A 23,195-nucleotide genomic window follows, 5' to 3' on the forward strand; every position below is an offset into this window, starting at 1 on the left:
TCTGACAAATATGCAAAAAAGTTGACTAATATGTCTCAAGATATTTTCACATTGACCCCTCCTTGAATTATAAAATGCTCCATATACTTACTGTAGCTTCACTTGACTTACTTCTTTATGTTCAACTATGTGATCTGTTATTCATCAGTAAAGAGGGCAGATATTAGAAAGGAAATCACCTCATCAAAGCAGTCATCATCTTAGTATTCTGCAATTCTGTGAGTCAGTTGCATTTGATTTGCAATTCAGTTTACTACCTCTCCCATCCTCTTAGAGTCATTTTATCCAATTTAATCTTCTCTGTGTATAGTTTAATGTTAGCAGTACCCTCCTGTATTCCAGCAAGCACATTCTAGTGTCCAGCACATTGTTATGTATCATTAAGATATCCTTTGAGTCAGCTTTTAAAACAAAAGAGCAATGTAGGGGAGGATGAGAAAGATTCCGCATGAATAGCTATTTTAATTGTTGATTTGAATTCCCAGTCAAATAAATTCTAGATTGCTAGGGAAGTCACAGGCTCACCTAGCAGCCGTCTCCGTTTCTGCCCAGCTCTACCCTATTTTCTTTTGTGGCAGATGTTCTAGTATGTTTCCATTCCACCGCCCAGGATAGAGGTTAGGTCCAAGGAATGGGCCTGACCATCTTTAAACCTGGAAACCAGGAACAAGCAGCCCCAGCTGCTTATGAGGCCAACACTCCCCTAGGCAAGGTCCCCTACCCGTGGGGTGGATAAACGTCCCCCTCAGGCATTATGGAATTGTCTTTTGCCTTTGATGTGAAATAGGGTGTGCCTGATTGCTATCCACTGATCAGAGCATTCTGCCCACCTTGAAACAAGGGCTGAGGTGAGAGCTCTTCCCTTCTCTTTTGGGTACGCTATGTAAATAATAAAGTGGTTATTTGTTGAACGTTTCTGTTGTGTCTGAACCTGTGTTTCTAAGACCCATTTTGTAGCAACGCACTCCCCATAGATGATGTTATCAAAGAACTAGTTCAAAATGTAAAAATTCCAGGCAAAACTTAGTATCTCTGTAGGTGATTAATTGCCTTAAAAAATGAAAGAGGTGTCATGATTGACAAACAACAGACCTATCCAAGATACGCTCAGCATGATGCTAGAATTTTGAATATTCTTATGAGATCACCTTCTTACATACGTAAAAATTCATATTGTGCCTACTTGAGCATGAAGGTAAGGGAGCAGTATAACTTCCAACATTCCTAAGAGCTATTTTTATATGCTGGCTACAATGGTCAAGATAGGTATATTTAAGGGCATCATGTTGTTACAGTATATATAGTATGGGTGTGTTTTTGTTTCTTAATTTTTTTTTAGACGCATGGTCTGGAAAGTATATGTTTTTTAATTTAAAGAACTATTTCCCCTAGAATTATTAATTTCCCCATGTGTAGTCATTGTTCTTATATTGGGGAAACTGAGTGGAAGAGACTGGACTGAAATTAGTAGAGATACTTATCTGTACATTCTCTTCCCAAGCTTTATATGTCTGAGGTACACTGAGATAGTATAAGAAAGAACACCTGGCTCTTGTTCATCCAAACTGACAAATGAAAATACAAACTTCGGCTTTTATTTCTTGTTTAGAAAGGAGAAGAGGAAGAAAACCTGACTCAGAAAGCATCAGATCTCACAGTGCTGATGCTGAATCACAACTCTGACCTATGTCTGGGACATGTGGCTGAGATAATGGATCTGTCTAAGGCTATTTTGCAAATATTCTATCTAGCCAGCACATAATTGGGAAAAAAAATATCTTAAAAGTTGAGCAATACGGGATGGAATGGTTGAATATCACGGCCTTTCTAATCTATCCCCCCTCCTCTGTCTATCTCTCCCTTCTACCTTCCATCCTTCCTTCCTTCTTTCTTCCCTCCTCCCTTCCTTCCTTCTCTTCTTCCTTTCCTTACTTTTACTCTCACTCCCTTTCTTGTTTTTTTTTAGACAATTCTATCATATCATCAACAGATTTGATTTTAGCCATGATGTACAAAAATTCAAAAAAAAGGAATCATTTATCTAATATTTCCAATCTAGGAATTCCACTCTTGTTATTAAAGTTACCACATCAAATTGTCTATTCTATTGTATCTCTTTTTGATCCTTTACTTGGCAATCTGTATTCTTTCTTATGTTGTCCTCTAAACCATGAATTTTTTTTTCTCTTTTTTATCTTCCCTAATCCCAAATTCATAGGTTTATGTAAGCCAGCTCAATAAGCCTCTTCCCAGACCTTCCTGAACTCAGCACTGGGTCCACTCTAAATTGGCCCATCCTCTACATTTGACCAAAAAGCACCAGAGCATTCAGTTACATGCCAGGTTCGTACTCAGCATTTCCTCTTATAAGTTGCACTATAATTTTATTTGTTTTCCATTTCAATTTGATTCTTCTTACCTCCAAAAAATGTTAAAATAGATTTCTAATTAAAAAAAATAAATATAGTAACAAATGAACACAAAGGAAGAAAACTAGCTAAAAGCAGAGAAAAAGATACTATTAGGACATTGGGAAGAGATAAACTCTTAGCAAATACATGGTATTTGTATTGTCCATGCTTTCAGTCAAAGGAATTCCGTAACTGTAGATATATTTGTTTATAAGGTAGTGTGCCTGTTACATGTCTTTTGGAATCTGCTCTAGATTTTTCCAGGAGAACTAGGTCATTTGTTACATTCAGAAGCATGACACTCAGAAGAATGTGTCACAGTTTATGGAGAAAAATTTTTTTTTTTTTTAATTTCTTGTGTTCTTTAACTTTTCTGCCATAAAACATACTAATAATATTTTTTTTCAGTGAAAATCATCTTGATTGTCCTCCAGCTTAACTTATCTGCACAGTATTTATTTATTTATTGGCAGGTTCGGGGGGTAGTGCGTGTCCGGGAATCGAACCTGGGTCACTTGCATAGAAGGTGAGCATTATATTTATTTTTTATTAGAGAGGTAGAGGGATTAGAGAAAAATCATGGATAAATACAGGGTTTCCATATAATACCTTATTAGCACTTAGCAATTATGTGGTATATTTGCTATGGTTGATGAAACCACATATTTATGATTCTACTACTAACTTTAGTCCATGATTTAACATACTGTTCACTGTGTTGTGCAATTCCAAGGATTTTAAATTTTTTTTCTAATTTTAGTAACATATATACAACCTAAAATGTCTACTTTAATCATATTTGAATATACAATTTAGTCCTGTTAATTATATCCACAGTGTTGTGCTACCATCACCACTATCCATTACCAAAACCTCCATAATCCCCAAAAAGAAACTGCATATATTTTAAGACTTAGCTCCCTATCCCCTACCCCCACCCTGTCCCCTGGTAACCTAGATTCTAGATTCTGACTCTATAAGCAGAGAATATCATTTTAAATATTTGAAAGATTTGAATTGCTAGAAGAAATCATAGAGTATTGCTCACTTAAAAGTGGAAGAACATCTGCCACTAATGATTATGGATTTAATAGATTTAATATGTTTGATGCTAAATTTTTCCTTACAGGAATTAGGTAACAGATTCAAATGCTTCCAAATACATACTTTAATAAAAATTATAATCAACAATAGAAAGACTGTTTTTCTTTCTCTTTGTAGAAACTGGAAGATGTGGCCTATTCTTCCAGTGACTACTTCAACATATCCAAATATAAGCTTCATTTGAGAGCTAGGGCACAGACTGTTAAAAACACCATTTAGAATTAGATTTTCATTTTGACATAAGACTATTCTTTGCATTATGATGTTAATAGGGTCTTTACATTGGTTTTGAGGACTCATTATATATAATACATAAGTTATTCCACGAAGTGAAATGTTAACACAACAACAATGCTTGAAAGTATCATTGATTTCATTCTGAAGGAGCTGTAATCATATCTAGCACAATGCCTGGTAGATAAGTGATACTTTAAAAAAAAAAAGAATTGAGTTTATGTTAGGGTAAAATCATTAATGGAGACTAGGGCCAACTTCTCAGGGCAGAGATAAGAAAACTCCAGCCAGTAAGATATCTCTTTTCTTCTTGCTTTGTTTTGTGGGATGAGTGGAGAGAGCTGGCATTTATTGATTGCCTGCTGTATGCATATCTAGGGAAGGCTGACCTTTTGTGGCTCAAGAAGTGAGAGGCATCGCTAATACCTGGGAGAGATGCCAGAGGGCATCTAATGTTTTTAGTAGAGAAGTTATAGGCTTACAGAAATACCAGGCATATACTATATAAAATATAAAGTTCCCATATACCACCCTATCATCAACATCTTGCATTCGTGTGGTACACTTATTATAATTCATGAAAGAACATTTTTATAATTACACTATTGACTATAGTCCATCATTTACAATAGTGTTGTTCAGACTTAAGTTTTTTCTTACATTTTTATTCCAGTAACATATATACGAACTAAAATTTCCCCTTTTATATACATTCACATATATAATTCAGTGCTGTTAATTACATTCAGTGTTGTTCTGCCAACACCACCATCCATTACAAAATTTTGCAATCAACCCAAATAGAAATTCTGTACAATTTAAGCTTTAAATCCCCATTCTTTACCCCCAACCCATGACCTGATTACCTATATTCTGGATTCTGACTCTATGAGTTTGCTTATTTTAAATATTTCATATCAGTTAGATTATACAAAATTTGTCTTTTTGTGTCTGGTTTATTTCACTCAATATAATATCTTCAAGGTTCATCCATGTTGTCACATCAATCAGAACTTTGTTCCTTTTTAATGCTAAATAATATTTCATATATATATATATGTACACACACCACATTATATTTCTCCATCTATTAGTTGATGGACACTTGAGTTGCTGCCACATTTTGACTATTTTTAATTATGCTGCTATGAACTTCAGTGTGCAAATATTTCTTCCAGTCCCTGCTTTCATTATTTGGGTATATACCTGGTAGTGGGAATGTTGGGTCACATCCAAATTTTATACTTTTCTTTCAGAGGAACCCAAACTAACATTTTAGTGGATATGGAATGGTATCTTATTGTGGTTTGAAGTGCATTTCCCTATAGTTGATGATGAGAAACTTCTCTTGGGCTTTGTGGTGTTTGAAGCTGTTATGTACCCCAGAAAAAAAGGCCATTTTTTAATCCATTCCAGTAGTTCAGACCTACTGTAGGTGGTTATTTTGATTAGACTTTCAATTGAGATGTGACCTATATCATTGAAGGTGGCTTTCAATGCTCTTACTGCCATCCTTTATAAGAGAGATATGGAAACCAAGAGAAATGAATTGAAGGGAAGCTCATAGAGGAAAGTCCCAGCGAAGCTAACAGACAACCCACAGAAACTCAGAGGAAGCCAATGGAATCAGAAATTAAAGGCAATGTAACTCTGTAGTGAAGGACCAGCAGAGAGCAGCCATTTGCTTTCCCATGTAACAGAGATGTCCTGGATGCCAACAGCCTGTCTTCAGACTCCGGGTACTGTTTGCCTTGCATCAGACATATTCACAGCTTAAGAATTGCAAATTGTGAGTCAATAAATCACCATTGTAAAACCAAGCTATTTCTGGTATATTGCCTTCTGGCAGCTTTAGTAAACTAGAACAGGCTTTTAAGCAATTTGCCTATTCTCTTTGGAAGAATGTCTGTTCAAGTCTTTTGCCCATTTTTTAATGGGGTATTTTTCTTTTTATTGTTGAGTTTTAAGATTGCTTTACATATTCTAGATATTAAATCCTTATGAGACGTGATTTCCAAATAGTTTCTCCCTTTGACTAAGTTTCTTTTCTCTTTCATGATAAAGTTCATTGATGCAGAAAAATGTTTACTGTTGAGGACGTCCCATTTATCTATTGCTTTTTTTTCCCCATTTGTTGTTGTGCTTTAGGGGTAAAGTAGAGGAAACAATTGTCTAACATAAGATCCTGAAGATGTTTTCCTACAGTTTGTTCTAGGCAATTTATAGTCCTGGTTCTTATTATTTAGTCTTTTCAAAATCTATTTTGAGTTAATTTTTGTGGATGGCATGAGATATGGGTCCTCTCTCTTTATTTACAGATACAGTTTTCCCAGTACTGTTTGTTGAAAAGACTATTCATTCTCAATTGATTGGATCTGGCATCTTTGTCAAAAACCAAACTGGCCATAGATGTGAGGGTTTGTCTCTGAGTTCTCAATTTGATTATATTGATTTATGTATCTATTCTTGTGCCAGTATAGTGCAGCTTTGACTACTGTAGCTTTGTAATAAATTTTAGTGTTGGCATGAGTAAGTACTCCAATTTTGTTTTTCTGTCTGAAGATGGTTTTTGCTGTTTGGGGCCCCCTACAAACTATATCTGATGATTAGCTTATCCATTTCTGCAAAGCAGGCTGTTGGAATATTGACTGAGGTTGTATTGAATCTGTAAATTACTTTGGGGACAACTGACATCTTGCTGTTTAGTTTTCCAATCCGTGAGCATGGATGTCCTTCCATTTATTTAGATCTTCTTTGATTTATTTTAGCAACGTTTGTAGTTTTCTGTGTAGAAATCCTATACATTCTTAGTGAAATTTGTATTTCACTAAGATATTTGATTGTTTTAGTTGCTATTGTAAATGGATTTTTTTTCTTGATTTCATTCTCAAATTGCTCATTACTAGTGTTTGGAAAAATTACTGGTTTTTGCATGTTCATATTGCATGCCAACACTTTGCATAATTTATTAGCTTTGTGGTAGTTTTTTTTTGGATCCCGTATGTATAGGATCATGTCATCTAGAAATAGTGAAGGCTTTACTTCTCTTTCAATATGAATTTTTTTTTTAATTTCTTTTTCTTGCCTAATTGCTCTGACTACAACTTACTGTCCTATGTTGAGTAATAGTGTTGACAGTAGGTCTCCTTCTCTCGTCTCAAATATTAGAGGGAAAGCTTTCAATCTCTCACCATTTAGTATGATGCTAGCAGAGGGTTTTTAATATATGTCCTTTATCATGTTGAGTAAATTTTCTTCTTTTCCTATTTTTATATGTATTTTTATCAAGAAATGATACTCAATTTTGTCAAAGGCCTTTCCTGTTCATTGTGATGACCCTGTCGTTTTACCCTTCATTTTATGTGGTGTATTACATTAATGGGTTTACTTGTGCTGACCCACCCTTGCATAGCCAGTATAAATCTCACTTGGTCATGGTGTATATTTCTTTTAATGTTCTGTTGGATTTAATTTGCTAGTACCTTGTTTAGGATTTTTTTCACCTACTGCCATGAGAGAAGTTGGTCTGTACTATTCCATTCTTGCATATTTATCTGGCTTTGGCATTAGGGTGATGTTGACCTTATAGAATGAGTTCTGTAGTCTCCCTTTCTCTTGAATTTTTTGGAAGAGATTGAGTAAGATTGGTATTAATTCTTGGAATGACTGGTTAAGTTCCCCAGGGGAGCTATCTGTTCCTGGGCTTTTGTTTATTGAGAGGTTTCTGATGACTGATTCAAGCTCTTTTCTTATAATTGCTCTGTTGAGATTTTCTATTTTTTCTAGAGTCAGTAGGGTTTCATATGTTTCTAGGAATTTGTCCAACTCAAATAGGTACTTTAATTTTTTTGCATGCAGTTGTTCATAGAATCCTATGATCCTTTTATTTCTCAGGAGTCAATAATACTATCACTGCAATCATTTCTGATTTTATTTGTCTTTGTGTTTTCCCTTTCTCACTAGTATTGATCATTCCAATGAACCAATTATTGGTTTTGTTAATGCTTTTTATTTTTTGAAGTTCTCTATTTCATTTATTTCTGCTCTAATCTTTATTTCTTTCCTTCTGCTTGCTTTGGGCTTAGTTTGTTTTTCTTTTTTAGTCCCTTCAGGTGTGCATTTAGGTCTTTGATTGTAGCTCTTCTTTTTTTTTTTTTTTTTTAATTTGCTAGTATTGTATTGAGAAATCTTGGAAATATATTTATAGGAGATATTGATTTCGTAATTTCACTTTCTTTTGGCAATTATATTTGTCTTTGGCCTGAGGGTATTGATGGCCTTGCAGAATGTATTCTCCTCCTCAATTTTTTAGAAGAATTTGAGCAGGGTCAGTAATTCTTAGAATGTTTGATAGAATTCACCAGTGAAGCCATCTGGTCCTGAGCTTTTCTTTTGTGGAGAGATTTTTCATTACTGATTCAATCTCTTTATTTGTTGAGATCTTCTGTTTCTTTAAGACTCAGTGTTGGTTTCTGGTTTTCTCAAAGAGCCCAACAAGGGAGAAATTTAGTTTGAAGTTTAATTCTCCGAGGTTTGATTTCTTGATTGTTTGGTCTAGTCCCCAGTTTTCACCAGATTTTCCATTTGGCATCTGCTAATTCATTCAGCAAATGACTCTTTTTCTTTCTTAATGTAAGTATTTAAGTGCTTATATATACTGCTGTTTTTGGAACATATATATATTTAAAAATATATAATGTCCCTCATATCTATTTCCTTTATCTTATTATTCGATTTCTCTGTTTCTGTATTGATCTTCTGTCAAGATGTTCTATCCATTGATGTGAGTGGTTTATTAAAGTTTCCAACTATTATTTTAGAGTCATCTATTATTTTAGAGTCATCATTTCTCCCTTTAGTCTTCACAGTTTTTGCCTTATGTATTTTGGGGTACCATGGTTAAGCGTTATTTCTTCATGGTGAATTGAGCCTTTTATTAATATTTAGTGTCTTTCTTTGTCGCTTATAACAGTTTTTGACTTAAGGTCTATTTTGTCAAATATTAGTATAGTTACCCAAGGTCTCTTTTGGTTACTATTTGCAGGGATTTCTTTTTTCCATTTATTTTCCCTTTCATCCTACTTATGTTTTGGGTCTAAGGTGAGTGTCTTGTAAACAATATATGGTTAGATCATGTGTTTTTTTTTTGTTTTTATAGCTCAGATGCAGCTTCATTCAGTGTTTTAACACAATTAGGTAGTATTGTGCTGTCCATTTCTGAGTTTTTATATCTAGTCCTGTTGCACAGTCTGTATCCCTTCAGCTCCAATTACACATTATCTTACCCTGTTTCTAACTCCTGCTGGTCTCTGTTACCAATGACATATTCCAAATTTATTCTCAAATGTCGGTTCACATCAGTGGGACCATACAGTATTTGTCCTTTAGTTTTTGACTAGACTCACTCAGCATAATGTTCTCTAGGTCCATCCATGTTATTACATGCTTCATAAGTTTATTCTGTCTTAAAACTGCATAATATTCCATCGTATGTATGTACCACAGTTTGTTTAGCCACTCGTCTGTTGATGGACACCTCTCAGAAGAGGAAATACAAATAGATCATGTGTTTTGTTTGTCTGTTTTGTTTTGCTTTGTTTTTAGATCATGCGTTTTTATCCATTCTGCCAATCTGTGCCTTTTGATTGGGAGTATAATCCATTAACATGCAATGTTATTATTGTAAAGGCAGTACTTTTGCCATTTTTTTCCTTTGGTATTAAGCACCAAATCTTTTATCTCTCTTTTCTGTTATTGGAGTCCCCTTTTCTGTATATTTGATCTTTTGTGGTTTATCTTACTGATCCCTTTTTCATTTTTGATTCTGTATCTATTTTCAAAACTCTCTTGATTATCCTGGTGTTTGTATTACATAACCTGTATCTTTCACTTATCAATTTGAAAATTTACTAACTTAGCATCAAAAGCATACACATTCTCTGATCCTGTATCTCTCAGTTATCTTCTTTATGTTGTATTATCCCACATTACCTCCTTATAGTTTGCTTCTCCATTATAAGGAAAGATGGCTTTTTCTTAGTCAATTGTATTCTGAATTTTACAGGGATTAAAAAGTAGAGTTACAGGTTGAGGATATAATACTATTGGATTTTGGATTTATTCTTTTAGTTATCTTTACTGGAGCTCATCACTTCTTCACACTACTCCAAGACACTCTCTCCTCTCTTTTCCTCTCAATCCAAAGAACTCCTTTTATTAGTTCTTAGAGCACAAGTCTTTTGTTGACAAACTCTCAGTTTCTGTTTATCTGTGAATATTTTAAACACTTTTTTTGAACAATAATTTTGGTGGATAAAGAATTTTTGCCTGGAAGTTTTTTTTTTCTTTTTCAGTACCTTAAATATCATGCCATTGCTTTATCTCCTCCATAGTTTTTGATGAGAAATTGTGACATAGTCTTATTGAAGATCACATGTATGTGATGAATAGATTTTCTTTCACTGCTTTCAGGAGTTCTTCTTTCTCTTTGGCATCTGACATTCTGATTACTGTCTCAGAGTAAGTCTACACAGGTTTTTTCTGGTTGGAATATCTTGCACTTTTTGGACATGTGTATTTATCTCTTTCATAAGAGTTGGTAAGTTTTCAGACACTATTTCCTCAAATATTCTTTCTGCTCCTCTTCCCTTCTATTCTCCTCAGACACACATGGTATCTATGTTCGTATGCTTCATGTTGACACTCAAGTCCATGAGACGGCTTAATTTTCTATTATTTTCTCTATCTAGTCTTCTGATATTGACTGTCCTGTCTTCTCCTTTTCTGCTTCTTTCTTCTGCCTATTTAAATCTGCTGCTATATGCCTTTAGTGTATTTTTAATCTCTGTTATTGTGCCTTGCATCTCCATAATTTCTGCTGTTTCTTTTTAGACTTTTGAATTATTTATGCTTACATGTCTTTTTAATATCCCTTCATTTCATCTTTACCTTTATTCTATCTGTTTTCTTTCATCTCCTTGAATTGACTAAAAAGATTTATTGAATTTCTTTAATTAGTTTTTCCAAATTATCCTTCTGAAGTTTTAATTTGTTCCCTCGACTAAGCCACATCTTCCTGTTTCTTAGTATGACTTGTTCTTTTTGGATGATGTCTAGACATCTGATTATCTTGATGCGCTGACTCTGAAGGTCAGTTTCTCCCTCCTACCTAGAGTTTTTATTGTTGTATTTGATTGGCTTTGTGATAAGGCCTTTCATTGTCACTTGGTCCAACTTATTCTGGACTTTTAGATTAGCCTGAGATCACTATTCAGATTTTCTCAGGTCTTCTGTCCCTGATTCTTGCCCTGGATGTGCTGTACAATATTTTAAATTCCCATTTCCTATGCAATTATTCACCTCCAGGAGAGAGCTTCCTTTCCTCAATTCCTTCCCTGGGTATCATGAGCTTTTCTTTTTGTTTTTCTGCAGATTCTTCTCCCCAGGTCCTAAGATTGGTTTAACTTTTTTCCTCACTCAGTTCCCCGTTTTCATTACACCTTTAAGTTCTGGGACCTGTCCTGACTTACAAAAGTCCAGTTTCCCTCTTTTCTTTTTCTGTGAAGGTTTTCTGTCCCCTGTTTCTTCCCCACTAGTGTCTCCCACTGAGTTAGATGGAGTCAATCCAGAAAGGTCTGTTTTGCATTTCAGTGACCCAGCAAACAGAGACTGTTTTGCAGTCTCTTTTTTCCCTGAGGGACTTTTATATGTGGCACTGCTCAGCTGCTTGTGTTCCACTCTGGGTCTCTGTGGCCTGGTTGGGTCCCTTTACCTACACATGTATTGAGTTCTAATTTACTGCTGTGGATGTTGTTTCACGTGTGTCCATGGAACGCTGGACCTGAGCCATGCGTGCTGTCTCTGTGTGACTCTTAAGTTTCACATGGCCAAGATAGGTGGAGAGGTCCAGATTGGTGGTTTAAGAATGTAAATCTCTTACTTGATTTTTGTGTTCTTTTTATTCTTTTTCTTTGATTCAGCATCTGTGGAGCCCTTCTCTAGTTTCTCTTGTACTTCAGAGTTCCACGAAAGTGGGAATTTTCCTTTTACTGGTTGATTCAGAGGAAAGACTTTTCCAAGGGATGTCTTATGTCACCATGTTGATGATGTCACCCCATCTAATGTTTTTTTTCTTAAAGTAAGGAAATATGCGTGTTGTCAAAAGGCAATCATCCCATAGTAAGGGACAGGCAATCATTTCATTCTGGGAGATGGTAGATTATGTTTTTAGCAGAGAGATTGAGTGAAAACCACTAAAAGAACATAGCAGTGTGCACATCTTTTAAACTTTCTATGATTCTTCCCAGTTTTTGTTTCCAATCAAACCACAGATTATAATAAGATATATTTATGAGCATCTTACTGCGTGCAAATCTCTGCTTTCAACACTTTACCTATATTGTATAATTTAATTTCCTCAAAAATCTGTGTTTCTGTTTTTTCTTCTAATTCTAATCGTTCAGACAAAAAAATTAATTTGCTGTAGGATATACAACAACTGGATTCAGTTGTTGAACTTCTGCGATCAAAATCCAGATTCTGGCATCTATTATCCATCCTGTGCTATCGTTTCTATCCAATATTAAATAAGTTGTCCTCTTCGCTTTCCCCCCTAGATTCCTCTCAGGTGCCTAATCTCAGTTCCTTACTTGTTAATGATACATGTCTAAACTCTGGTAATACTTTTTTACTTAGCATAAAGAAGTTAACACATTTTATCTTCTATAATGTTGCATATATATAGATATATGCATGTGTGCATATTCATGTGTATATTTGCACCAAATTGTTTGGAGATTATGATTTAAGGGCAAGACGTATATTTTAATAATAAATTTATTGGTTTTAGTTCTATAACAATGAATGCTTTTTGTAAAATATATGCTTGACAAATGCTTAATCATTGTGCAATAAAATTATAGTGGGTATGACAAATGAGTTCTCCTTCATGTCTAGTTTGAAAGTTTGTAATAAACTTCCTAGTGTGATGTACAGTACAGATTAGGGTTCTGAAGCCAGGACTAGTTTCAAAAATGCTGTGTGATAAAGGTTAATGAGGTTTCCATTGGCCTAAAGGGTGAAGGGATGGCATAAATAAGCATTTGTCATTTCTAAACTATTGTACAGCCAATATGTTCTAAATAGTTTAAATCTACTCATGATATTTGTATTAAAAAAGTCAATGAATTTTGTAGGATTCTTAATGGAATCCTCTGTTCAATAAAACCCTAGTAGAGAATCCAGAATCTGAAATAGTCAAAGCATTTTGCAGATACAGTGCTGTTAAAGACTCTGGGGTATTATTACTTGGCTACTAAAAGAGACCTGGGGGGGGGCATTATTTACATCATGTGGTAAACTAGTCTGGTTATAGTCACCATTATCCTACACATCTTGGTGAAATGGAAATATTCAGATTTATTTTCATGATAGCATGTATAGTAAAAGATGCAATTTGAAAATAACAATTGCATGAAAATATGGGAAGAGAAGAGATTTATCATGGTGGAGACCCCATGACCTTTGCCCCAGGTCCTATTCAATCATTTACGCTCTCATAAGATAGTCACACCTATCCCATGAATCAAATATTATCAGCTATAATAATTTCTTTTCTAAGTCTAAACTTACTTATTGACCTTTCTAGGTTCAAATTCCTTCAATGAGGCATTTCAATTTTGTTATTCCCAAACTGATTTCTTTATTTTATCCTACTTTCCCAATGTGTAACTTGTCCATTTTCCCCTAATTTAGAACTGGAACTTAAATCCAACCAGTTGCACAAGCCAAAAAAACATGAGTTATCATTAATAATTACCCCTCTCTTATTCAATCCATTTAATTTCCACCTGTCATTTCTACTTTGTGAACAAATTAATTAATGGGAGGATTACTGTAACAAAAATCATATATCATCAACAGAAACATGAACTGTTTATAAGTATTTGGTTAAATTACCTGGCAAACTCCAACAGAATAGAACTATAGATAAAGTATATTGACATGAAAGTGAATAGTGAATAAAAGAGCTGGAGTAAGTTACACCAGCAAGGTAAGTAGTGGGGAGCTAGGGGCAGAATTGCAAAGAAATTACTACATTTTGGTTAATATAAGCAGAGAAGAGTAGGAAGGAAAATTGAGATTACTCTGAAAACTTCCAGTACTTCTCACGTTCTGGAAACATTTCATAGCAATAATTAAAAATGGGAGAAGTCTCTTTTTATTTTCTTATCACCTTGAAGTTTTCTATTAAAATTAGGACACTTTGAATTTTTAAGGTATGCTGATTTAAATGTCAATATTATTGATCTCATTCATACTAATATATAACATTATTATATGTCAGCATAAGAAATTAGCAAAGGTGTGGAACCACAAGTGAAGCATTTGAAAAACCGTATAAAGCCATTTTGATTAAGATATCAAAAATATATTTTAGCAACTTTAACCTAAACAATTAAACTAATGAAGGCACTTTAAATGTCACTTAAAATAAAGAATATATGCCTGAAAAAAAACACTTTAGTAATTAAACCCAGACTTTCCTACATAAAAGAAGGCAGAGCAACTAATAATCTGAGTGTTATATTAGGACGATTTTTCTACTTGCAAGTATGTTCAATTTTTGAAAGCACAGATTTCAAACTTTTTTGTCTCCCCCTCATAACGTTATATATAGCTCTGCAATATAATGTATTCAACTCCCGACATTATAGTCCTTAAAGGTCAGAGTAGCTGATTACGCACTCGCTCCTGCATCCCAGCCATCAACCTCTCCCACTTCCCACATCAGACTGAAATGGCAGAAACCCAAGTACAGCCTGACAGGATCAAATCTCCCACGAAAATGGTGAATGTGGAGTGATTTTAACACTATGATGTTATTACAAGCATACCACAAATAGCATCAACAATTGCCGGATAATAGTTTTCTTGATAAAAATTTTATACAACACACGGTGTGTCATCTGATCCTGACTACCACCCATGCCTTTCAACTTTGAAATATTTTCCAGCACCTCAAACTTCTCCGTGAATTTTCTAACCATTAAAACAAACATGAAGAACGCCACCTCTTTCCTCCTTCATTCATGAAAGCAGTCATGGTGAAGTGGAAAGGGCACAGCTAGTTTCAAGAACTGGACTCGAATCGTAACAGAGGTACTTTACAACCCTGTGCCCTTGCACAAGGAGATTTTGCTTTTCTGTCTGCATCGTGGATATAATAAGAATCTTAACCTCAGAGTGCTGCTGGTAGGATGGGGGGATCGAAAAGGAATCTTTGGCATGAAAGTGTTTTAAAAACTGTAAATGAAATGCTGCTCTATTAAAGGACTAAACAGGTGAGAGTTTTGTTAGAATTAGTCTCCTGGTATTTGAACGACTCAAATACACAACTGGTATTCTTCAGTAGTCAAACACACAGCTCATACATCTAAACCCTAAGGAAGATTTCTAGAAGAAAAAGTAAAAAGTCATAATATTAAAATAAATCTTGTATATTTTGGTTTTCATTGGTAAAGGGAAGACAATAACATTTTTAAAGAAATGAATGTAGACTTTGTTTCAAATCATGCTTTTACTATAGATATATCAAGGTTCAAATCTTAGCACTGCCATTCGCTTACTGCACTGGCATAGTTATTGAAATCCCTGAGCATAATTTTTCCAGTTGTAGTACAAGAATGTTATATATCAGTCAAGGTTATGACGAGATTGAAATAAGATACTGCATGTTAAATTTCAGAAACATAAAGAATTCTTATTTCATAGTAACTAGTATTAGTTTATAAGGAGTCGGGGGATGAAATATAAATATAAAAATATTAAAAAATTAATATAAAGCAAGCTTGCAATCTATTTTACCTAAATTAGATTATCATTCAATTTAACTTATTATAAATCTGACACATTAAAATAGGAAGGAGCTCCAATCACCTAACAGTGTGATGATTTGTGGAGAGAAAAGTATTCTGACATTAACATTATGTAATTACACACACACTCACACATACATACACTTGTACTGTCACAAACTGCATTTATAACCATCAACAAATATACCATAATTTATTCTATACATCCCATCATTTAGCATAGAATTCTGAATTGTATTTGCTGCTATACTGGCAAATTAAGTTTTGTAAGTCTACTAAGGTTTTATGGTTTACCAATTTTAACACATGTCGAGTTAGGTAATTCTACATACATGGAATACTTTTAATCATTTTAAATATTTGTTAAAAATCATGCTATTAGTAATTTAAGCATTCCAATTTATTATAATATATGAAGTTATTTTTAACTTAAACCACACATTGCTCCTTAAGAAAGCATATTACAAAGTATGAGAACCAAGTATATTTTTTCTCATCCTACAATTGTTTTAGTAAATAAAAATTTAAGAAAAAAATTGAAGCAATTTTTAAGTTATTTACATAATATTTTACATAACAAACTCCTTATGAGAAATGAGAATATTAAAATTTCAAAAGTACAGTCACAGCAAGTGGTAGGCGAGGCACGAAGATAAATCAAATCCTATTTTTTGCCATGCTGTGAAAAGACTGCTGGCTTTTAATCATCCTGATGTGCCATATGTAAATTCCATCAAAAAAGAAGTTTGGTAAATGTTATATTACAAAACCATAGGGAGCAAAGCTATTTATAAACATCAATTAAAAGATATAGCATATTCTAAAGACATTAATAATATTCAACTAACATGACTTTAATATTTACTAAATCTCTCCCCTATTTTCATGTGCAAACAACAAATCCCTGAATTACCAGATATCTGCCTTACATAGTCATAGTTACTGAAAGTCACTACAAAGTCAGTCAGTAAAAAAACTAGGAAAGACCTTAATAAGCAATCCAGTGGAAAGAAAATGCAAATCAGAACAAACCCAGGATGAGTATCTTATATAAAAGTTGATATGATTAATGAGATACGAATCATTCTTGCCAAAAACCTGGAAGGAATAAATGTCACTTTTATGTGTGTGTGTGTGCATGTGTATGCGTATGTGTGTATATGTATATATCTATATATATACCATATCAAGTGATTTTTAAGATTAATACCAATTAGAAAACAAATTTAGAATATTTTGTGCTAAAGCCTTATTAATCCAATTCCCATGGTTTACTGTCCTTTCTTTTTATTGTTCTCTAGGCATTCCTTTGAATTTCCCTTTCCTAATGAATAGAATATATTTGTTATCCTTTCTCTCATTTGAATACTGGTCATTTACTAATCTCTTCTCTTCTAATTTTTTAATATTCCTAAAATTTTCTTCAAATTCGTGTTTCCCCACTATCAGTTAATCTCCTAAAAACCAAATATCTTTGTTTCCTTTCCTATATTTTTCTTTTCCTCTAAATACCCTTGAGGTTACTATTGATCTGAGGCTCCCCTATCAATCCACTGTTTCTCGTGTGCTATAAATTGCGATGGCAATACAGGACAAATAATTGTCTATACATTTTATTCTCTATAATAAACTGTCATTAAAGGGCTTCCTACACCAGTCATTAATGCGTGATAGCCACCTGAGCCTACAGGGTTAGTGTGCTTGAGAATTATTTTTTGTTTTTGTTTTCTTTTCTCATCTAACAATTCAAATTTCCCTTCAGTGGATTCCAGGAATAAATTTTCACCTGCAGTGTCATGCTGTACACTTACTTCCCCTTTCCCTAAAGCTGAGAATCAGGGGACAGAAGGAACGGAAGCTGCTTTGAAAGAGGAAATATGGCATCCTACCAGGGGGACACACCGTACCAAGTATCACAGGGATAGACAACATAATTATCCTTATCTTTCCCCATGACCGAAGAAAATGACAAGCGGAAACAAACTCCTTCAAAGAGGACAGCATCCTGTGAGATACAGGAGTCACCACAAAAGAAACTTGCAAAGCAATGTTTTATTTATATTTTACAAATAGAAGTTGCCTAACTCACAAACTTTGGCAAACCATATAGAAAACGTAATCGACAGTCAATTTGTCTACCTTAGGTGCACAAATTTATTACAAAGAGTTTGTCATTCAGGGTCCAAGGAAGGGTGGTAGCAGAGTCGCATATCTCCCGCATATTCATTATTCATATGCGCATAAAGTGAACTCTGTCATAACTGTCTTCTGATTAGGAGAAATTTAATGCTTCAGGTCTTTGCAATGTTTTTTTGTTTTGTTTTGTTTTGTTATAACTGTTGTGTAGGTTGAATGACAGGTGACATTTCATAAGATTTAAGGGAGGTAAGAAATTAATCAAAAAAACATTCTGCTTTTCTAAAGTATAATGAGTCATTTGCATATAAAGTGCAATCGAGTCTGTAAATACAAAATGAACTTCAAATTACTGAGGAACACTGTGGACTACATTTGTTACACAGAAAACAGACATGAAGAAAGAGGCTTGTAAACATCCTGGACTCCAAACCGATTTGTGGTACACTTTGTGGATGTGATGGCAGGCTGAGCTGCCATAATAGCCCAGAATTCCCCGAATCTAGGAAGTATATGTCCTCAATTTGACAAAACAACAAGAGCAGGCACTCATCTCAATCATTTTCCTACCTGGACCTGAAAAAGCACTTATGACACTCACATTGCAAGTTGAGGCCAACAGAGGAGTGGCAGGGATCTTGAAACAAATTTATACAAAACGTAAATTAAATAAAAATTAAAAGAATGGGAAGCAAATGCCAAGAGCTATGTGTACTTGTATAGTTCTGAAAAATGGACTTTAGAAAATGGTGTAGAGTGTGGTCAACAGATCTTTTATTTTTTTTCAAAAGACCAGACAAAATCTTTTGCGCATTGTGGCCCCAGAGCTACTCAGCTCTGCACTGATAGATCAAAGGTAGACATATAACACTTAAAAGAGTGGATGTGGCTGTGTTCCAGTAGAATTTTATTTACAGTGTCGGACAGTGGGCTAAATTTGAACATTAGGCCTTGGTTTGCCAGCCCCTGGTATTCAGCAGCGCTACCTTTTAAACTTTCTACAACGACAAAAATATGCCTTATCTGTCTGTGGTTATCGAGGACTTCAGACATGTCTTACTGATCAACTGAATTTTTTATATATTTCATTTAAAATAGTCAAAATACACACTTAAATAGCCACATGGACCAGTGCCGATGTGGCTGTTTCTACATTATTGTAACAGGTAAATTACCCAAAGTATGGGAAATATTAACATTCCAAGACCATGGATTGCTTTAAAATAATCAGACATTATAAACTTCAACAAAAGCTGTTTATACAAAAATAAATTTAGCATTTCCCTGAGTGAATAGCGAACTTTTCCCTAAAGAATACGATGAGGAATATATCAACATATGGTAAACATCTGAGTAAATATGGAGATATCAAATTTGCTAGCACTGAACTGTCATTTTGCATCCTGAATTCGTTGACAGTGACATTTCTAAAATGGTAGGCTTAGAATAGTTTACAACAGTAATAAAAGATTTGTATGAAGATGTTTTACTAGCCTACCTACAGAAAAGATTGCTCTTGTCCTTTGAGTTTAAGAACCTATTCCAAATTAAACAAAAATCATTGACCAGAATGTAAACTAATTTTCTGTCTCCAGATGGCCTCTCTGGTACATAGATTCTAATCTGGCCAAAGATCAAACATACCTTCTGCTTCCTACTCTGTTTCTAAGCTGGCCCTTGATTACAGCTAATGACCCTCACCTCTAACAATTCTTGAAAGTACAACTTGTCCTGTTTCTGTCCGTATTCAAAAAGCTTTATTTAGAAAAACAGTTGGACATTCTCTATGCCCCTGTTTGAGAAAGGATGCTTGAATTTGTTTAGAAAAATGATTATGAAGTTTGGGCTCCTGCCTCTGCCATTTGAATAAATTTTTGTAAAAAGTCAAATTTTATTTCTATCCTAAATAAGCTAAAATCTTGTTTTAGCTGCATTCTGCAGGAGTCATACTTTGTTTCTTAGAAACATTTTAAAAATTTGTTTTCTGTTAGATGTCATTTTTGGAAATATTTAAGCATATAAATAAGCTTTTCATATACATAATTTATCAGGTCACCTCCTGTGCCTTAGATTCCTGCATCTGGAAATACTACTTCCATTCTCCTTTTAGTATTACAGAAGAGGAACTCTTTAGGTTGTTTATTAAAGAACGACATAGGCTAAATTGCCTAATTGACTTACTCAGACGTAACCAACATTCAAAGAAACAGTTTCACCAACGTTTTTAAGGCTACCATATTGTGTGAAGAGCCAATGAAATCCAATTTCTCCTGTCATTTGCTACCAAACTTTGATACTTACATTTTTAAGATCATACCTTAATAAAGGTAAGGAGCCATGTGTGTGAGTGGCTGGGATCATGCAATTAACTAGTGGAGGGCTGTAGTTCACAAATAGTGATTTACTCTGAGTTCTTTTGATAAATATATAAAATGCAAACAGTCTGTGAACAAAGTAAAAGTAAGAACAGGAGATGAAAATGTTGCTATAAGGGACAGGGATGATGCACATATTCTGATGAAGATAATTCTTCCTTAATTTCATAAATTTCAATCCAATAGCAACAAGTACTTTGAAGTTTTTCAATTCAAGCTGGGAAAAAACTGCCTGTAGTTTCTTCAGTATTAATATCTAAATACTGCCTCCATCACTATCTATTTTTATGTCTTTCATTTATAAAGTATCAAAATATACTAATGTATCATTAAAAACCATTGAAATGACAAAAGTCACAAACAATTTGGAGGACTGATTTATTGAAAATGCTTACTTGGCTTCATTGCATATTCATTTTGCTGGGATCTCTACTTTTATTTCCTTTCTTTATAGATCATGGATAATTTTTTGTACTTGAGAACAAATCCCTTTCTGAAGAAGAGTAAGCATCTTTGTAGATACCTTTATAAATTCAACTGCAGATAACTTTTGAAAGGAAGGGACCAGAGGACAGAGATTGGGTGAATACAAATCAGCACAGTAGAAGTGAGGTGAATATACAGTTTGTAAGTAACTGAGCTAATTAAAATAGTCCCTCAAGTAAAATTCATCACTAATAAGCATTATTTTATTTCCCCTTAATCTTTATTGCTTATGGTTTTATACTCTTCAAGTGAATGTGGTAAATCAAACTGAGACCTCAAATATTAACATCCCAAAATAGTTTATCAGAGTTCAGACGGCAAAAAATAAGCTGCTTAAAACATAAGCAGCCTCCACAATAACGCCAAAGCCTCTTTAGATCTTCTTGGCTGTCATTTTCAGAAGTAAGTAGAAACTTTTATAATCATTCTCCAAGATACTGAAATCAGGACATTGACAATAGGTTTAGTCATAAGATTGTGAGGGAGAAAAAAAAAAAAAAGAACGAACCCTAAATAATAAAAAATTACCAACCATAAGAAAACTAAAGAGCCATTCTTGCAAGGTAATTGTGATTTTAGTGGAAGGATATGCAATAAAAATTGTTCGTATATAAAAATTAGTGGTTGATCATGCATGGAAGGAAAAGGAAATCAAAACATAGTGAGCCAGAAATATTTTACACTTAATTCTCAAAGGATCTAATGTAGAGGATATTTTAAACCCATGTTAAAGACAAGGGACAGGCAGGCTATTTTTTAAGATAACACAAATTTGATTCTGAAATTCATATAACTTAAATTGCTAAATGGGGACTTTCTTTTATTCACACATTTGTTTATTCATTAATAAGTATTTTTTGAGGGTCTTCAATGTGTGATACGCCAGCATAAGCGGAGTTACGAAGGGGAACTAAAAAAGATATGGTCCAGGCCCCCACGAGGCAGGAAAAAAAATCTTTTCACAAATAATTGTAATTGAATATGTGATTACATATTTTGATAAGCAGTGTAAAGGGAAAGGGCTAGAAATCATATGGGGGAACTTAATCTACAGGGGTTTGGAAATCAAAAAGGGAACTGTTAGGAAGTCCCACTTGAGCAGAAGCCAGGAGGAGAGTAAGCAGGATGACTGTTGTGGATTGAATCACGTCCCCAGCAAAGAAATGTTCAAACCCAAACCCAGGTCTTTTGGCTGTGAATCCAATTGTAAACAGGATCTTTGAAGGTGTTAGCTACTTAAGGTGAAGACAAACTGAATCAAGGCGGACCTTAGTCCCATATGACTGGAGTCTTTGTAAGCAGAGGAAATGTGCTCAGTCAGGAGGACACAGACAGAGAGAGACATTCGTGTAAAAGAGACAGAGATTGAGTTACTGATCGTCGGCAAGCTGCCAACAGAATGTCACAGACTCTGGAGAAAATATGTTCCTGTGACACTTTGATTTTTTTTTTCTTTATTAAAAAAGTTGTATCAAATCTATAATATTATCAGGGGCAGGGGTTGGGAGAGAACCCACAAGATGAGGGAGAACACACTGCCATGTGTATGGTCATGTAACAGGCAAGCTAAGGAATCACAGAGATTGCTGGCTAGCCAGAAGATACTGACCTAGGCAGAAGCAAGTCTTCTAGCCTCTGAGACTATGAGAAAATAGACACTACATTCCTGTTGTTACGCCAACCTACTGTATGGTATTTATTTTAACAGCTAGGAAATGAATATAGGTAATCATTGAAGACTTTGAAATAGAAAGGCAATATAATCTAATGTTATATAATTTATGATTTTAAATAATAAGTTTTGATAACGTTAGCATCTCACATATATTGAAAATATCATACTGAAAGATCAAGTAGAGTCTCACATATACTGAGGATTAATTAAATAATTTCTTGAATGAATCTATAGATGCAAGGCAGGCCTGGCAATTCTCTCTGCCCTGCTCCAAAAGTATAGTTTATGCACTGAATTCCACTCTACCTCCTGTTTGCATCAAGCTTGGATTAAGCTTCCGAAAAGTCTAGAAGCATAAGGCTGTCAAATACAAGCAGATATTGCAGGTGCACTGTCCCATCACTAGCTGTTCAAAATCCCTTTCCATTCAGGCACTAGGGTGTGACTTAATTAGATATTCTAGATTTGAATTTCTCTTTCATTTCTTTACTCCTGGAACCAGAAAATTCTAGGATTGATATTACTATAGATTTCATTTTGAACACTATTTCATTTTTTCATGAACTTTAATTTCTTCAGTTGTAAATTGGTACAATAATACTTTTCTGACAGGGTGGTCAAATGATTAAATAAAATGATAATGTAGTTTGTCAAAGTTTAAAATGAGTTTATTGTAGGTATCTGTTTCTGTACTCTTCTACATGTTTAAAGCAAAAATGTCTTGAGAGTAACTATTACTTACAATTATAGTGAAAGGAATTGTGTTTTTTGGTTGTTTTGTTTTGTTTAGTTTTTTCTTGAGAGAAGACTTCGATGATAAGAAGGATATAAATAATGAGATACTCCAGACCTGGGGTCAGTGTGGGAAATGTACATGATAGAATGACAAAACTTAGCA

The 23,195-nt window shown here is 34.2% G+C and overlaps 1 long non-coding RNA gene across 1 annotated transcript in view; it reads right to left on the minus strand.

Moving 5' to 3' along the window:
* The window catches only part of LOC143647951 (uncharacterized), a 282,296-nt gene that overhangs the window by 238,020 nt on the left and 21,081 nt on the right, over positions 1-23,195 (minus strand). The gene's annotated exons all lie outside the window — the stretch shown is intronic.

Source organism: Tamandua tetradactyla, chromosome 10, assembly GCF_023851605.1.
Source record: "Tamandua tetradactyla isolate mTamTet1 chromosome 10, mTamTet1.pri, whole genome shotgun sequence".
NCBI lineage: Eukaryota > Metazoa > Chordata > Mammalia > Pilosa > Myrmecophagidae > Tamandua > Tamandua tetradactyla.